Source organism: Manis javanica, chromosome 3 (genome assembly GCF_040802235.1).
Source record: "Manis javanica isolate MJ-LG chromosome 3, MJ_LKY, whole genome shotgun sequence".
Classification (NCBI taxonomy): domain Eukaryota; kingdom Metazoa; phylum Chordata; class Mammalia; order Pholidota; family Manidae; genus Manis; species Manis javanica.
Window position 1 is genome coordinate 146036247 of NC_133158.1, and position 16958 is coordinate 146053204.

Below are 16958 nucleotides of genomic sequence, written 5' to 3' on the forward strand. Positions count from 1 at the left end.
AGATGAAGCCCTTACTTTTCAGACTGTGTTTGAAGACACCAACTTTTCCCTCCCATTCATTTTTTTCATTTCATACATGTATTGAACTTTAGATTCTGGGAATTCAGCAGTGAATAAAACAGCTAAATCTTTGCTCTCATGGAGAGAAAAAAACAATTTTTTAAAAAGAAACAAATTTCTCAGGCTGTGATAAGTGCTATAGAGAAGACCAAAGTAAAGAGACGGAGGTAGAAAGTGATGGGGGAAGTGATCTTACAAAGGTCAGGGAAGGCCTCTCTGAAGAGGTGACATTCAAGTAGGGGCCTGAATGAAGCAAGGGAATGAATCCTGTAGATATCTGGGGGGAGAGCTTTCCAGGCAGGGAAAAGCAGTAAGGAAGGAGTTCAGGTGGTAGCATCCTTGGCATATGGAGGAACAGCACAGTGGCCAGAGCAGCTGGCTTGGAGAGGACAGGGGAGGAAGAGCGGAAGAAGGCACGGTTAGAGAGGAAACAGCACCTTTAAGAGGTTCTGAGCCGATGACATGATCTTCCTTATGTTTTAAAATGTTCCTTCTGGCTGTTGTTCCGGGTTAAGGAGGGATGGTTAAGGGCACAGCTGAATAGGCTACTGCATAATCTAGATGACATGTGATGGCAGTTTGGATTCTGTGATTTGGTGGAGGTGGTAAAATGGTTGGATTCTGGATATATTTCAAAGATATTGCTGGCAAAGTTTGCTGATGAATTAGTTGTGAATGTGTGAGAAAGAAAGGTGGCAAGAATGTTGCTGGGTGTCCAGTCTAAGCAACCAAATGTAAATGTAAATGCCAGTTATAAGTTAGGGGAGATGAAGAAGAGCAACATTTTTTTATGTATATTGTCTCATTTTGTAGATGTTAAGTTTGAGATGCATAATAGACTTCCAAGTAAAGATGTTGATTAGAAAGTTGGAAAAAGGAATCTGGAATTCAAGAGAGAGTTTGAAGCTTAGATTATTGATTTTGGGAGCTGCCAGCATAATGAGGGTTATTTCAAGTCATGGGACCAGATATGGTCACTCAGGGAGATTATTGATTTTGGGAGCTGCCAGCATAATGAGGGATATTTCAAGTCATGGGACCAGATATGGTCACCCAGGGAGTGAGTGAGGATGGAGAAGTTCATGGCTTTTGGATGTGGGGCATACAGACATTTACAGGTTAAGGAGATTAGGAAGAACCAGTAGAGGGACCTTAGAAGAGTCCTGAGTGTGGTAGGAGAACCCACAGGGAACAGTGTCTCAGCAGCCAGGAGAAGATGTTCAAGGGGGAGGAGGTGGTCCAATGTGTTTGTGGGTAATAGAAACACTGATAAAGCCCTGTCGAATCTGGGCACATAGAGGTCACCTGGCAAAAGTAGTTTCCTTGTTGAGGAGAGGAGGGAGCCATACTGAAGTGTTTCAGGAGGGCATGAGAGGAAAGTGGGATGAGAAGTGGGAACAGTGAGTAGGGATGGCTCTCTTCAAGTTTTGCTGTAAAGCAAAATAGGCACAGTGGGCAGCAGATGAAGGAGTTGTGAGGTCAAGGGAAAGTTTTCTTCAACAAATGTCGAGCACCTACTGCCAGCTAATCACCAATCCCACCGTCACGGAGCTCAGCGTGGTGAGGGTGGCTGAGCAAACCCATGAGCTGCGAGGATTCAGTGTAAACGCTGTGGAAGGGGCAGGCCCAAAGCCATGCTGACCATGCCGTGGGGCTGAGGGTCCCTCCCAGCCTTCCAGGGAAGCTTTCCCTGAGCCAGGGCAAAGATGATGACTAGTCTTTAGGAAGGGTGTAAGTCATCCATTTAATTTAGCCTCTTGGAACTTTTGCCCACATTTAGGCAATAATTAAAGGCATGCATATTGATCAGTGTTACCGTCCTTTTGTGCCACGCTGCTAAAGGCTTCTGCAAGTCTCCCTCACTTCTCCTCCTACCACTTCCACTTTATACTTTTATATTTAACACTCTTCAATACGGCAGCCTGAGCTAATTGTAGTCCCCCTGCACACCATCCCTGTTCCATGGGAGGCCTCCATGTCTTTACACAGTGGAGGTCCCTCTACAGTACTTACTCTCACCTCTCCTCACCTTCTTATCCTCCTTCATCTACCAGGTGAACACAAGTGGAAACTCTGATCAAACTATTTAGTGAGTAACTTGAAGATATTCACACATTATTACTATTATTGATTGATTACTTATTGAGCACCCATAAGTATTAGTTATTCTACTAAGTACATTCCCTTACATGGCCTTTTGCAGGGGCCTTCCTCTAAATTCTTGTGTTGCTAAGGCAGAGGAATGGATAAGTTGATTTTGTAGGGAGACCAAGTCTGGAAACATCCCTTTTCTCTTTTTCCTCCCCTTCTTCTACTCTGCCCTTTCCACTCAGACCACAGGCCATTTGCACAGGGCCCATGAGTATAAACTTCACTATGTACCACATCACTTACTCCCAGAGTTTCCCTCTCACCTGCCTTACATCAGGTAGCCCTCCACCTTGGTGCCTCAGGAAACTGGGTGGTAAACTGAGACCCAAAAAGCTCATGGTCTGTCTGATATACTTACAACTAGGCAGACTGGTTGCAGCAAATGCAGGCCCGAGCAGAGCTCACTCTGGGAATTTGAAGGCATGATTGGGAGAGACCAGGAGGGAAAGGCACGTCCAAAGGACAAGAGGCAGGTCTACAACAGGTAGACATGCAGGAGTGACTCTGAAGATGCGTCCGCAGCCCCTGGTGCATGTTCACAGGGCCCCGTTAATGGTTCTGAGTGTATGCTGGACAGTTGAATGAAAGGCATCTGATGAATTCATCCTTGGTAGAGACTTAGTAGCTCATTATGGGTTACCTATATTAAGTCTCTTAGGGTAATCTATTAAAGAGGAAGCCTGAAGAGAAAAAAAGAAAGACTCACAGTGGTGGAATTTCAGGCAGTGGAGTAATAGCCTGGGAGAATGAGATTGGCAGGGTGACCTCCTCAAGATCCCCAAAGCAGACCAGAAGGACATTTGCAATAGTAGTCAGATGAGGAGAGCTGTGCGGATGAATATCTCACTTGAGGTTACTGCTCAAACATTGCAAAAGGCCGTGGGGAGGTGCTGGAGTGAGAGCGCAGTGCTGGTCCTTCCCGACACCAGTCTCAGGATTCACGCGCATCACAGCTTCTTGGCTTCGTCCACTGACGTCCACCTTAGGACTTGACTGAAGATGACTGCGTGGGCTTCATGAGGCCTGGCCACTTACTCATGGTATGACTTCTAGGAAAATCACTCAACTGGGGCCTCGTCCCCTGTTCATTAGAGGGAGTTATGCCTGGCCCTGCCTTACAGGGTAGTGACCATCATATGAAACAACATGTCAAATCACTGTAAAATGTAGAGTTTTACATAAATGTAAGGAGTTTCCCTTCTACTGAACTATGAGCTCTTTGAGGCAGGGACCCTGTCTTGCTCCTTATTGTATCCCAGGCCCATTGGACAGTACCTGGCCAAGTAGCCTCCCTTTGGTGCAACGGGCACCTGGATGAATCCAAGGACTGATGGCCTTGTGACGCAGTCTTGAGAAGGCAATCTTGCCACACCTTGCCTGACCGAACAGCTAGTCACATTTTCTCTTCTCCCTCACCACTGACAGTTTCATGTCTTCCTCATTTAAAATGCCTTTTGGGAAATCTGTTCTGTTCCAGAGAGCACGTTAAGGTAACTCTGCTTGTGGTGACCTCCTTCCCTCAAAGGTCCATTATTTAAATTATTGCTCATTACTAGCAGTTCTGTTCCCTCTGGCAACTGTGAGGTACAAGGACATTTTCAGGTTTCTGGAAGCAACTGGGGAGTGATCATGCCAAGTGAGGTTGCTCCCACTGATGTGGCACCAGCAGGGAATGATGGAGGGAGTGGCCCACCACCACGTCAGTGGGCAACAAAGGAAGAGGATCAGATGTCCCCATTGGGGGCTCTACCCTGGATAAAGCCTCTTTTTCGTCACTGCCTGAAAGAAAAAGAAAACCAGAGAGGACCTGGTTATCGTCCTGTGATGTGGTGAGCCCTAACTGACAAGGCTGGACCAGCCTGTTCTTTTGGGTTAAAGTATCAGGAATTAGAGGTCACAGGCAAGGCGGGAAGGAGAGAAGCAGAGAAAATCTGTCTGTGGTTTTTATAAAAAAAAGAAAGAAAAGTTCCTGTTTTTCTTTCCTGTGTGAGAAAAACTATTTAAACTGGCACAAAATATATTTAAGAAGCATATTCTTAGAGTTACTTAGAAAAATACCCTGTATATTCTGGCAGCAGCAAAATGTATCCTTAATAGAATTCATATGGGGCCTTCAATGATCACGATGTTTGGAGAGGAGCCAGATAGTAAGTAATTTAAACATCACAGGAAATTAAATTTTAGAATTCAATTTTGCATAAAGTTTTCTGTAATGAAAATGTCACACATAAATTATGACGTCTGATTATATTCTTTTTTGACTTTTTAATAAAATAATAGAGGTACTTGACAGTCAAGAACAAATGCATATTTTATGTGAATAGTATTGGTTCAACCAACGTCCTCTGGAAATAATGGAACAGATGTTAACACTGCTCTATCAGCTATCAGGTGCTCTGTTAAACAGCGCCAAACACAAGTATTTATTAAAAAATGCTAACGGGGTTGTCTTTTAGGGTTATCTAATTGTAGTCTTAAAATGTAGATGGTTAATGTAATTAATTATACATGTAGAATTATATAGTCGGGCTATAATTTATTATATGTATGCATATATAAATTACATAATATTCTGTTGTAAATTAATTTAATATGGGCACAGGGAATGACTTCTTGAAAATATTAAATAGTTCATAATGTGGTTATAAATCAAAACTAATCTGAATTTCCACTTAATTTTGAATTTTGAGAAGGAGGATGCTTTAACTCACTGTAGGGGACCTTGGGGGTGCTGATTGTGTTTTAGATTAAATCCACAGCCTGTAATTATTTTTAATAATATTCAACTAAAAAATGCCCCAAATAAAAAGCCTGAGCACTCTTAATTTGTTTAAGGCCAAGAAGCATTTTTCTTCAAAGGGTAAAATATAGTGAACGTTTATTTTGAAAATTGACCTACTTCATCATGACTCCAGGCCCTGCACAGGTCGTTCTTCAGACTCACAGTGAGCTCTTGCTGAATGCAGAGAACATGACCCAACTCTCCTTTGGGGGCAAGTTTTGCCCATGAATATCCCTTTAAATATTTCTCTTTTTGAATCCTGCGATGACTTTATCTACAAGCTTTTTACTGGGGGAGAGTCTGCACATATTTTGAATTTTAAAAGAGCATAACAAAACTTTCTTACTTAAACAGAGTCACACAAAACTCTGGGCCAGGTTGTTTGTCCTGTTGGGCTTGTGGCTTCTTTTGGAAAGTAGGCCGTGTCAGCTCACGGTGCAAGGAAGAGGAAGATGATGCCTTCCATGACTTCTGAGGCAGTTTCTTCAGACGTGGGTTCTTTTTGATTTTATCTGCTTTTTATAAGAACAATGGCTGGGCTGGTTAATTTGTTCCAATTTGCATGGGATTCTCCTAGTTTTAGCAATGCAAGTCCTATGCCCTGGGAACCCGCTAAGTCCCTAGTAAACAGAGATAGTTGGTTAGTCTATGAACCACAAAAGCACACAAACCAATGTTTTTAAAAGATGTAGGTATAAAAGCATATTCTGCCTGCACAAAGGTGGCCTGGAGTGACAGAAGGTACTTGTGGCCACTGAGTGGGCTTCTGCCCCTTGATTGTCACCATGTGTCAGAGGCTGGCTCTCCCTTTCACAAGCTCAGTACTTCTTTTTATAAGCTGGCTGTAGTTGATCAGGCCCTGGTAACAGATGGAAGAAGGCGCCTGCTAGTTTATACAGGACTTTGTGTGACCACATGCATGTATGTGCAGAGAACATGAGACATCACTTGTCTTTTTTAGGATCAGGACTTCGAGTCTGAAAAGTCCCATCTAACTGCATGTGATGGAGGAACAAATGGACATCACCTAGAAAGATGAACTTTGAGTTGCATGTATCAGCTGGATGGAACTTTGGCTTGTCTCCCTGGTGGAGAGCTAAGTATATTTTGTGTGGGAAGAAGGAAACAAAGAAATGTTTAGTGATGAGAAGGGTGGATTATAGCAGACTTAGGAAATGATGGTCAAAAATTGCTCACTTATGTTTCTCAGGCTCTCTCTGCAGGAGGATTGGGCACATGATTAGTGGACATGGCCCCTTCTCGCAGGAGCCATTCTCACTTTTTTCCATGGCTTCTTATTTAGTGACTTATTTCAGGCAATATTACCTAATTGGCTTCTCCATTCCAGTGTATACTTTGCTTGGAGCTTGTATTACTCCTCTTCTCTATTAACAGATACTGCTTTGTTCTTCTTGTGATAATGTTGTTCAACATTTAGGGAAAAAGCTTAGTTTACATATACCCAACATTGGGCAGGCTTTGCCCCAAACATGGAAACAGACTGTTGTTTTCATGTCCTTGACATTTTTGGAATCAGCGAGAAATGCTACATATGAATGTGAGAGATTTCATTACCTCCAGAGCACTGTCTATTTTAAGCCCTTACCATATGTATCAAGTGGAAAACTTGGTCTCAGTGAGCCTTGCAGAGAATGTGATTGGCTATAATCACCAGTTTTTAGTTTTGAATCACTTCTCCAAAGGGTTACCCTAAGGATTTCAGAAATTTTTATTTCTTGGCCTCAAAAGAAGATGACTCATTCAACCAGAATCTTTCCTTGAGTAAAAAAGTCACAGGAGAGACTATTGCTGATGTGGTGGCCAAAAGGAAGACCCTTATCCAAGTAATTGCTTCCTGACCTCCAGGCCTGGAGCTCTAATTCTATTGACATCTCTGGCTGTCAAGAATACCAGCAGCATTGCTAATGCAATTGGTCTTATCTTAAGATGTACATTCCTTTCCCCTAAACTGCCTTCCATAGACACACACGTAAGATTGTCTATTTATGGATTGTAGCAGATGGGACTAGTGGTTTGTCTTCCTCTGATCTCCTAATTCCTATGAGCTACCAACTTTACTCTTTGCCTAGCTGCTAAGAGAAGCCAATTTTGTGTCTCCGAGTCTCCGAAGATCAGAATTAGGAGTCCCGGTGACCAGAGCACGTTTAAGGGACAGAGCTGATGGCCTAAGGTGGAGACTCCCTGTGACCGTGAGGTTTCTCACATGATTTAGGGTGTTAAGGATTTCCTCACTGGGCTAACTAAGCATACCCCTAACGTCTGTCCCTCTGGTGCTGCCCCCAGGGGATGAGAGTTATGACTCCTGGTGGAGCCATTGGGTGGATGAGAGAAGGGGTGACCTTAGGGCATAGCTAACTTAGATTCTCCAGACATGGGCTGTATCGTTCTACATTTACCATGTGGATGCAAGAAAAAGTCATTACAGGAGATTTTCATCATCTGAGTTTTCCATGTGTAAGTTTCCTTAGTTTCCAGTGAAAACTACTGTATCATAAAACATTAATAAAATGACCTCCTATAAAGTTAGTGCCCACTCAACATTAATGTCTATCTCTGCTTATGGCATCAGTATCCATGTCTGATGGCTCCTGTTGGGTTTCTGAGGTACCAAACATCTTACAATAAAACGAAAATATAAGGGAAAATGATTGCAGGAGGAAATAGAGAATTTTGCAAAAGGTGCACTATTTCATGAAGTTGATAACAGTGATGCTGGAGAGCTCCTTCAGTCACACATAAACTCAGACAAATGAGGATCTGCCAGGGTTAACAAACAAGTCGTGAGGGTTGACATGTACAGTTCACACTGTGGACTCTCAAAAGAGATTCATTGAAATATCAATTTTTTCCTTGGAAAAATTTCTTAAGTTCTTGGGTCTATTTGTGAAAATGACCTTCCGTAGGCATGTATAAATGACCTGCAGGGCATATATAAAGTGATAACATTTTGCTGTTAGTTTAATTGAAAAAGATTTATGAAATCCAAACAAATCAATCAATACTTGATACATTGTTCATTCCTTTTAAGAATTAGCAACTAGTTGCAATTATGATGAATACTTTGTAAAAATAGTACAAAACAGTTTCATAATTTTAGTTTCATTTCTTTTTCAGGTTCAAGTTATAATAGAAGCATTTGTCCCCACTACTAATGATGTCCTCATTTTAAGGAAATTTAAAACCTTTTCAGGTACCAATTAACCTCAGAAAAAGAGGGCCTCCCTCCTTTATTTGTAATAATGAAAGAGCAATTATTTAATTTCATTTTCATTGTAAACACTTCAGATAGAGACCAGGGAATAAGCAATACCAAACGTATATAAATAAAATGTTGTGTAGCTATGAATTTTATATATGTTACATATATGTAATTATATATATAAAACATTCCTGAATTCAAAAGACATGCTCTTTTAAAAAATTTTAATTATATTTACCAGATTGTTTTCCCCTTAGATTGTCCCTTTCAGGGCTTCTTGCATTCAGGTTTATTTTCAGCTGATAAGTAATGTCTCAGTGTCGAAAAAATCCACTAATTGCTTAGTCACTTACCTAAAGTTGCTTACCTGAATATATATGCTCTGATTGTTCCTTATTTCTCAGGATTGGATCCCTGTTCCCTTGGCCTGGAATGATGGAAAAACTCCCAGCGCTGGTTTTCCAAAAGGTGAGGCAGTAGAAGACTGAAGCTATAAGCCAAACCCTCCTTACTGGGTTTGTAAAAATCACTTAATTGGGTGAAGCCTTAGTTTTATCTCTAAAATGGGGTTAACAGCTTCCTTTTATTCCCTTACAAGTCTGTTGTGAGACTCAAATGGGATGATATCCATGTTTGGGAAAACACTTTATACAGTGTAAATGGAACTAGCATTGATGGAAACTTTATAAGGAAAGTGCACTAGGCTGAGTATATTTACAGACCTTACTTCATGTGGTCAAGTTCAGGGGTTGGATGTTATTATTATTATGTAGCATGACTATCCTACTAGTCTTTGATTATTGTGAAGTTTATTCCCTGTCCTGGTTCTTTGACCTTCACAGTGGAGGCCTCCAATTCCATTATGTCTTACTGACTTGTTTCTAATAGACTCACTTGGGCTGTCCCTGGATGAGCAATTCAGTGTAATCCTGTGACCTTGGGCACAGCCTGCCCAAAGGGAAGACCACCCAGTAACTTGGATGCCAGACTGCCGAGCATCTCAAAGCGCTCCCTCTCTCTCACCACTCCCCAGCTTCCAGAAAATTAAAAAGATCTGCCAACTCCACCTTTGTAAAACCTCTTGAATCCATTTCTACTCCCTCTCTCCTTTGTTACTGGCCTATTTCAGGGGGTTGTTAGGTCTCACCCAGACAGCCCTGTGGGTGTCACTGACAGGCCTCCTCAGTGGCCCCCTGGTGGTGGGGCAGCTGCTGGTGCTCCTGTGCCCAACAGGGCAGGCAGCTGGAGAAGCAGCAGGGCTACAATAAGAATTCTGTCTGGGATTCAGATCACAAAATCCACTTTGACTTTGACTCCCTCTTCCTTGGCCCTATTGGTTGTGCCAGGCGGATGACTTGATGGCATGGGTGGGAGGGTTTGATTTCCTCATAATTTTCACAGAACCCACTAGATCCACACCCAAACGGTATAATTTGTTTGTCATGCAAATACAGCTTTAAACCCCTATCCCCTTTTCCACTGAGACTGCCATTCCTGAGTCCCCTCTAACATGGGGATTCCAGAGCCCTGGCACCTAGTCCTGGAACCGGGTTTGCCTGGCGTCTTCCTACCTGATCCGGCCTACTCTGCCTGCTGGATCCAGCTTTGCTGCTTGTTTTCCCTCTCCCATCTTCCGCTCCTCATCTTGATCTCATTCATCTTTCACACCCCTGGCTTTTCAGTCTCCTGTACCCCAAGCTCCTGTACCCCAAGTGGAATAATTGTATTCCACTTATTATTATTATATTAACACCCTTTAATCAGGTAAACTTTAAAATGTATTTGAAAATTGAAAGAAAAACAGAATGAACCCCATGTACCCATCACTTGACTTCAACTGTTGTCAACTCATGCTCCAGACCTCCATGGCGCACCCTCAAATGGGGGGAAGGGGTTTGTCACTGGGCTTGAGAACTGAAGTTCAAAGACAGTGAGTTTAAAACTATTTGGGGCTATTATACATTAACACCAATTAAACATACAAACATACATACACAGTTCACAAAAACAATACCACGAGCATATGTGATGTGTTCTGGTATTTTCTATTCTGTTCTACTTCATTTTGCTTTTAAAAGTTACTGCTCCTGATGGATTGAAGGCGCTCAGTTTACTGTTTGAGGAAAATGCTGTTTTAATGAAAGTGTCATGGAAAAGTGGAACTGAATGGAACTTAATTTATAAAAGTAACCAGGGTTTTATCAGAATTTCAGTGGTTGGTGATTTGTCCTGTCTTCTTTTACCTAATATGGGTGAATGGGGAAGGCGAATCCCAGTGTATCTCTTTAGGTTGCATGTGTTAAAGTAGAACAATTTTAAGAGGTGCTTATTTTTCAATAAAAAGATGTAGAACACATGCATCGGGCATGTTGTCTCTGTTACCAGTAATTGGGAATTAAGAAATGCCATCTCCACGAGCAGTTCTTTCAGAACTGTCACCTTTACTGTTGAGGAATTTAATGTGGGGGTGTAGATTGCTCAAAGGGCACTCAGCTCTGGGTTAGAAAAACTAGAAGAAGCAGGAAAGCTTTGTTCTCAGCTTGGAGGGGATCTTTACAGAGTCTGACAGTGAGAGCTGACCGAGTTGAGGATCCAGGAGATGAGCTCCACTCACAAAGAGCCTTGTGTCCCAGGGTCCTTAGCATGGTTCACTGCTGGGCAATTGCCTAAAAGATTTGATATTGATTGGCTGATTATTATTATTAAATTAAATTGTATTCCACTTATTATTATTATATTAACACCCTTTAATCAGGTAAACTTTAAAATGTATTTGAAAATTGAAAGAAAAACAGAATGAACCCCATGTACCCATCACTTGACTTCAACTGTTGTCAACTCATGACTAGTCTTGTTTCGTCTATACCTTATCCACTCCCTACCCACCTCATTATTTTTGAGTGAATCCAAGATGTTATAGCATTTCATCTACAAACATTTTATTTTGTAGCTTTTTCTAAACAAAACCACAATACTATCACCACACAGGGAGCTTTTGGAGAATTTCAAATGCCTGAATCGATTAAACCAGCATATTTGGGGGTGGGACCCAGGCATTGCTAGTTTTACAAAGCTACAGGTGATTCTACTGTTGTTAGCATACTTGATTTGGAGGCAGAAGTTGAATGGTCAGGGCTAAGGGCTCTCATGTATGATGGTCATCTATGGGAAGCAACTGCAGCAAGTGCCTCCATCAGGACAAGGGTCAGGTCTGCTTGTCTTTCTGACCATTCTCACCCTTTGCAAACCTCTCCACTTCAGTACTCTTTTCTCTGAAGGCAACGCCCAACAGCAACACCTCTTAGTCCTGACCCACCTTCTGAACTCCTATCTCAGACATCTCATTTGCTGTAGGCCATTCCATTAGTATGTTTTACCATTGCCTAAACCTTCATATGCTTAAAATAGTCTTTCCCTTCTGTCCCCCAAACCAGCTCCCTCTCTGGATGGCTACATTTCTGTCATCAGGATGGCTATGTTTTTGGTTTTCTCTTGTCACTTGTATACCAGCCAGAGCCTAAATCTGTTATTTTCCAATGTTCACATGCTCATGACCTTCCATCAGTCCCCTCTCCTTTCTGGCTATGCTATTGCAATAACTCCCGGATTAGTTCCATCTCCTCTTTTCTCTCCTGCTTCCAACCTACTCCATAATCTGAAGTCTGTATCTCTTCTCAAAGCAACATTATAAAATTCGTTCACCTGGTTAGATAAACCCTAAATAAATCTCCATCATAGATAGGGTGTTTGAAATTCACCAAGTACTTTAAATTCTCATATTTCATTATTTCTTACAAGACCCTCCACTTTAGCCAGATTGTACACTATTTTTTATTAAAGTGTCATTGATATACAATGTCATGTTGGTTTCAAATATACAACACAGTGGTTCAACAGTTACCCATATTCTTAAATCCTCACCCCCTCTCTGGTACAGCCACTATCTATCAATGTAGTAAGATGTTGATTGTACACTATTTCTGAACTTGTCACATACATTCCCATCTGCTTACCTTTGCACATACCATTCCCTTTTCCCTTTCTTCTCAATCTTATCCTAATGAACTCAAGTTCTCCTTTCTTTACAAATCCCCTCATAACTTACAATGGCATATTTGTCTCTTTATCACATATAGCATTTATCATTGGCAAATTTTTATTCATTTTCATTTCATGTACATGAATATACATATATATATACACATATTTTATATATATTTTACCCAATTTCTGCCTTAAAGGAGCAGAAACCTTGTTTAATGTTGCTATGTTTCCATCACATCAGCCACATCATATTTTGTATATAGTAGATATAATAGATGCTCAGTACATATTGATTGATTGATTTTTCCATTTTCTCTCTAGTGTGTAGCACTGTGTCTTTAGAGACTCATCAGCAGGGGAAGGGTATCTTAGACTAATATGTGAGAATATATCACATGGCACCTCCGGTAGTTGCTTGATTGATTTTCTTTTTGTTGTTCTCAGTTGATGATGATTGCTCCAAATTTGATAATTGTTTGTAATCTACTATAGCCACCACAGGGCAGTAGTGAAGAATGACCTCATTAAATGAAACATAAATTGCTTCCTTCTCTCAAATGCAGTGATAGCACTGGAGGCTTAAATTCCATTTCAGTTCTGCAAGCAGGATCTTAGGAAAGACCCTTCTGTGATCTTGGTTGCTGTCTTCCTCTATCAAGCTAAGGGGTTAAGACTAGCTACATCTTCTCTAAATTTTTTCCAATTAGACTATTTAAGAGCTGATGCCACTTTCTGCTTCTTGGTACATTGTGCACCATGACCGATCAGAACTTGAATTTGGTTAGAGAATAATGGGAGCACCACTCATGGAGGATTTAGGTTTCAAAGGCAGTAGGTAGGCAAGAATTACATATGATCAAAATTGTTGTTCCCTCACCACCACCCCTGCAAATCTCTTAGGTAGTATTTTCCTTTGCTTGTACATCAGAGAAAGAATTGAGACTGGCTCACATTTATGGGCCATAAAAAATAGCTTAAAGCACTAGAGATCCTTTCAGTATGAGGAGTAGTCACATGATGAAGAGCTCATGACACCTGGGACCAGCTGAGGGAAGAGCAGATCCAAGTCCCTCAACTATTCTCTCTTGGGTCCATGTGTGCTGAATGAAATGGCAGCTGGAATGGCCTTTAAAATAGAATGTTCTCTCTCTGATGTATGTCTGAATTTGCACAAGGCAAGTGAGCACATACATATCAGAAGCAGGGCTAGCACTCACAGACTGGTGGTCTTCTGAAAGAAGTAGGGGAGGAGCTTAAAATGCCTTGGAGACAAGATTCACTGCCTTCTTAAACATTCTATATTAAGGGAATATCTTTCCCTCCCTACTTCTGCTCTTACAGCTCTTTTGGAAAGCAGCCAATCCTCTCTCTGATCCCTTCCCAAGGCCCAAGAAATGCCAGTTCAGCTATGAGAGTCATCAGGAAGTGATTGAGAGACTGGCAAAGTCCCAGATCTCATACTGAGGACAGAACAGTGTGAAGGAGGTCTCTTTATTTTTCACAGAGAGTTGTCAAAACATTGTATCCCTCAAACGGCAAACATTAAAAAGGAATGGACGTGTGGATTTGGACGTAGCTCCTGGGATAATTTAGTTTGGTTATCACTGCTCACTTAGTGAGATGAGAGACTCACTCCTGATCATCTTTTCTGGACTTCTTAGGACAAGAGAATCCCAACAATTCAGCTTCCACCGCAACCTTTCCAAACTTACGAACCTAAGAATGAGAAGAGGATATAATTGTAAAAAAAAAAGCGCAAAACAATCAAAAGAATTTAGACTAATTAAAATACTACTTTTTCATAAAAAAGTGAAGAAAATTGAGTATGTGCTCAGCTTCCCAGTTTTATTTGGGATTTAATGGCATCCATAAAAGCTAGATGAAGCTAGAAACTAAAATTACTTGGGTTATGGAGATTGTTTAAAAATAGGAATCATGGAAAGTCTAGGATACTGGAGTGTGCCATGTGGTTAACCCTCTCTCTTAAGGAATTTTCTAGAATCCAAAGTTTTATTCTAGAACTTGGCCCACATAGATTGGACATTAGATGAGTGGGGGAGAGAGGAGTCTTCTTCAGCACAAGTATTGCAGATGTGGAGTCTGATGTTTGGTGTACTTCATCTCCTCTCCGGTGCCTTCCCACCTCTCCCATTATTCTAGGCATCTATCCCTCCATTCCACATTCCCTTCCAGCTCTTACCTCATAGTTAACTAATCTCCCCAAAGCATTAGCCAAAAATAGCTTAAGGTATTTGTTCTTCTATTTGATGATTCAAACTTCAAAGGATTAACTCACAAATAGTGGATTTGCAGGTGGGAGGAGACACATTTTGAGACACAGAACCTTGACCACTATTCTTCACATAATGATTACTGTTGAGCATCTCACTCTTCTTGCTATTTCTCATGACTAATTGCTATAAAAGTGCCTCCTTGCTAGAATAACAACCTTCTTGAGGGCAAGGACAGTGCTCACCATTATATCTCTAGGATACAGTCCCGTGTATGGCACATAAAATGTGCTCAAAGGAGGAAAGGTTTAGAGTGGAGGAAAAGTGGAGCGAAGAGGCTATTTGGAATTCATTTAAAACTTCTTCCTATTACAGAAGAGAAGATGGAGACTAGAACAGGGAGGGGAGCTGACATTTCTTGACACCCACCGTGGACACTATACCAGGAACATATTTCTTTGTTGTATCATTTCATACTACTAATATGCATTTATCATTACAATTTTTATCCTCAGTACAGATTAGGAAACCAAGACGCACAGAGAATAAATAACTTACCCAACATCACACAGCCGGCAAATGACAGAGCTGCAATTGAACCCAGGCCTCTCTAATTCTAAAGAAAATGACTTCTCACTCACCTGTTTCCTGGGAAAAGGCCTGGAGGTAGGTAACCATTTGGGCCAAGACTACTGCTGAGATCCTTAGAGGCAGAGCCAGCCCCAGCACTAAACCTGACATCACCTGACTTTAATCAGTTTGGGGACAGCAATTTGTTGGAAATGAAATAACCCTTTAGGATTTTATAGTCGTTTCCACTATACTAGTCCATTTTAAACACTAGTCTAGATAGTAACAGTACATCAGTACATAGTTACCAAGGGAGACTTAGCCTACGGCCAAGAGAATGCCCGCACGTTTTTGATTACCTGAGGTTCTCTTCTGTGTCGGGCATTCCCTATTGATTAGCACATCTTCACTCATTCTTTGGCCTCTTCTGCTGAGCTGGCAGCTGTTCTGGAAGAATGACTCTGCTGTTGAAGAAAATCCTTGACATAAGTTGAGAATGGTTTCCAAAAGATGAGTCATTCTGGTGTTTTTTTGTATGTGTTCCATACAAATGTGGCCTGCCTTCTCCAGGGATTAGAAATCCGATCATGTTACCATTCAGCTTAGTTGCCACTGTTGGGTCCCCAATGTCTAAATAATAAAGTCCAAGGCTTTAACGGGATACACTTCTTGTGCAAGTCCCACCCTGTCTCCCTGCCTTTATCTGTCTTTGCTCTCTGCCATGTATCCCTTACTTCATCTGTAAGAACTTCCTGAATTTCCATGTCCTTCCATGACTATATGTACAGCATTACTGTACATTTTTGAGGGGTAAATTCCAGCTCTTTTCTCAAAATCTAGCTCAATTCTGTCATTTTGTAATGTCTTTCTCAACTCCTGCAGGGCAGTGCTTATGACCTGGACCCCCTATAGAACACTCTGCACAAATCTGACTAAGGAAGCAGCAGGGCACCGTGCTTAGGACCATCCATTTTGCATTCAAAGCCTGGTTCTGCCTCTTTATAGCTATGGGACCTCGATGAAGTTACATAACTTCTTAAGCCTCAGTTTCATTATTTAAAAACACAAGGAAAATAATCATATAACTTCATGAGGATTATGTTGACAAAACACTAAGATGTTGAGCAGAACCCCCAGCACACTGTAGGTGCTCAATGAACCACACTCACATTGTGACATAGCTTTTTTTTTAACCTGCCTCTGACCTCTGCTGGACAATGAGCTCTCAGAGTCCAGGACATTGAGTCTTATTCTTCTTTGTGTCCCTCCCTGATACATCAGAGGAAGACTTTCAGGGGGCTCGGAGCTTGAGCCCCCACCACTTCTCCAGGATGGGTTCTCAGCTCCCTGCTCCCTGCCCCCTGGTCCCCTGACTCACCCGCCTCCCCTTCCCTGGCTGCATCAAGACTGCTGCTGCTTCCACAGTGCGTTGATGAGCAGGTCACACTGCTGAGATGGGGGATGCTCACATTGCACTGTCACTCTGAGAACCTAGCAGGGACCTGGGTGTGGGTGGGGAGAAGGTTCAAGTTGGGTGTGTGTCCCTTGGCATCTCAGTGGTGCCAAGTAGCAGCTAACCCTTCCCCAGGCTGGCCACTCCATGATGCACTGGATGAGTGTCTCAGTAGAGGCCGGATCCTACAACTGAGTCATTTACTAGTGCACTAGGACTGGGGTGCCTAGCCCGTGGGAAGAGGAGATTGACTTCACCATCTGGGCTGAGGCCCCACATTTTCATTTTTCGCTGGGTGCTCAGATTTTTGTAGTCAGCCCTGCTTGCAGATACTTAAAAAGAATGCTTATTGAAGGCTTGCAAGGTGAATAGGCCAAATAGGGTAGAGTGAGGATGGAAGAAGACAGTGTCAACAAAGACTATGCTCTTCATCGGAGTCACAAGTTT

At 41.9% G+C, this 16958-nt stretch overlaps 1 long non-coding RNA gene across 1 annotated transcript; it reads left to right on the forward strand.

The window, feature by feature from the left end:
• The first annotated feature begins 5960 nt into the window (after positions 1-5960).
• On the forward strand, positions 5961-15148 carry LOC118968263 (uncharacterized). Its single transcript, XR_005055832.2, has 3 exons — positions 5961-8204; positions 8618-8681; positions 15004-15148. It is a non-coding gene; the product is annotated as an uncharacterized lncRNA (long non-coding RNA).
• Positions 15149-16958: the final 1810 nt, after the last annotated feature.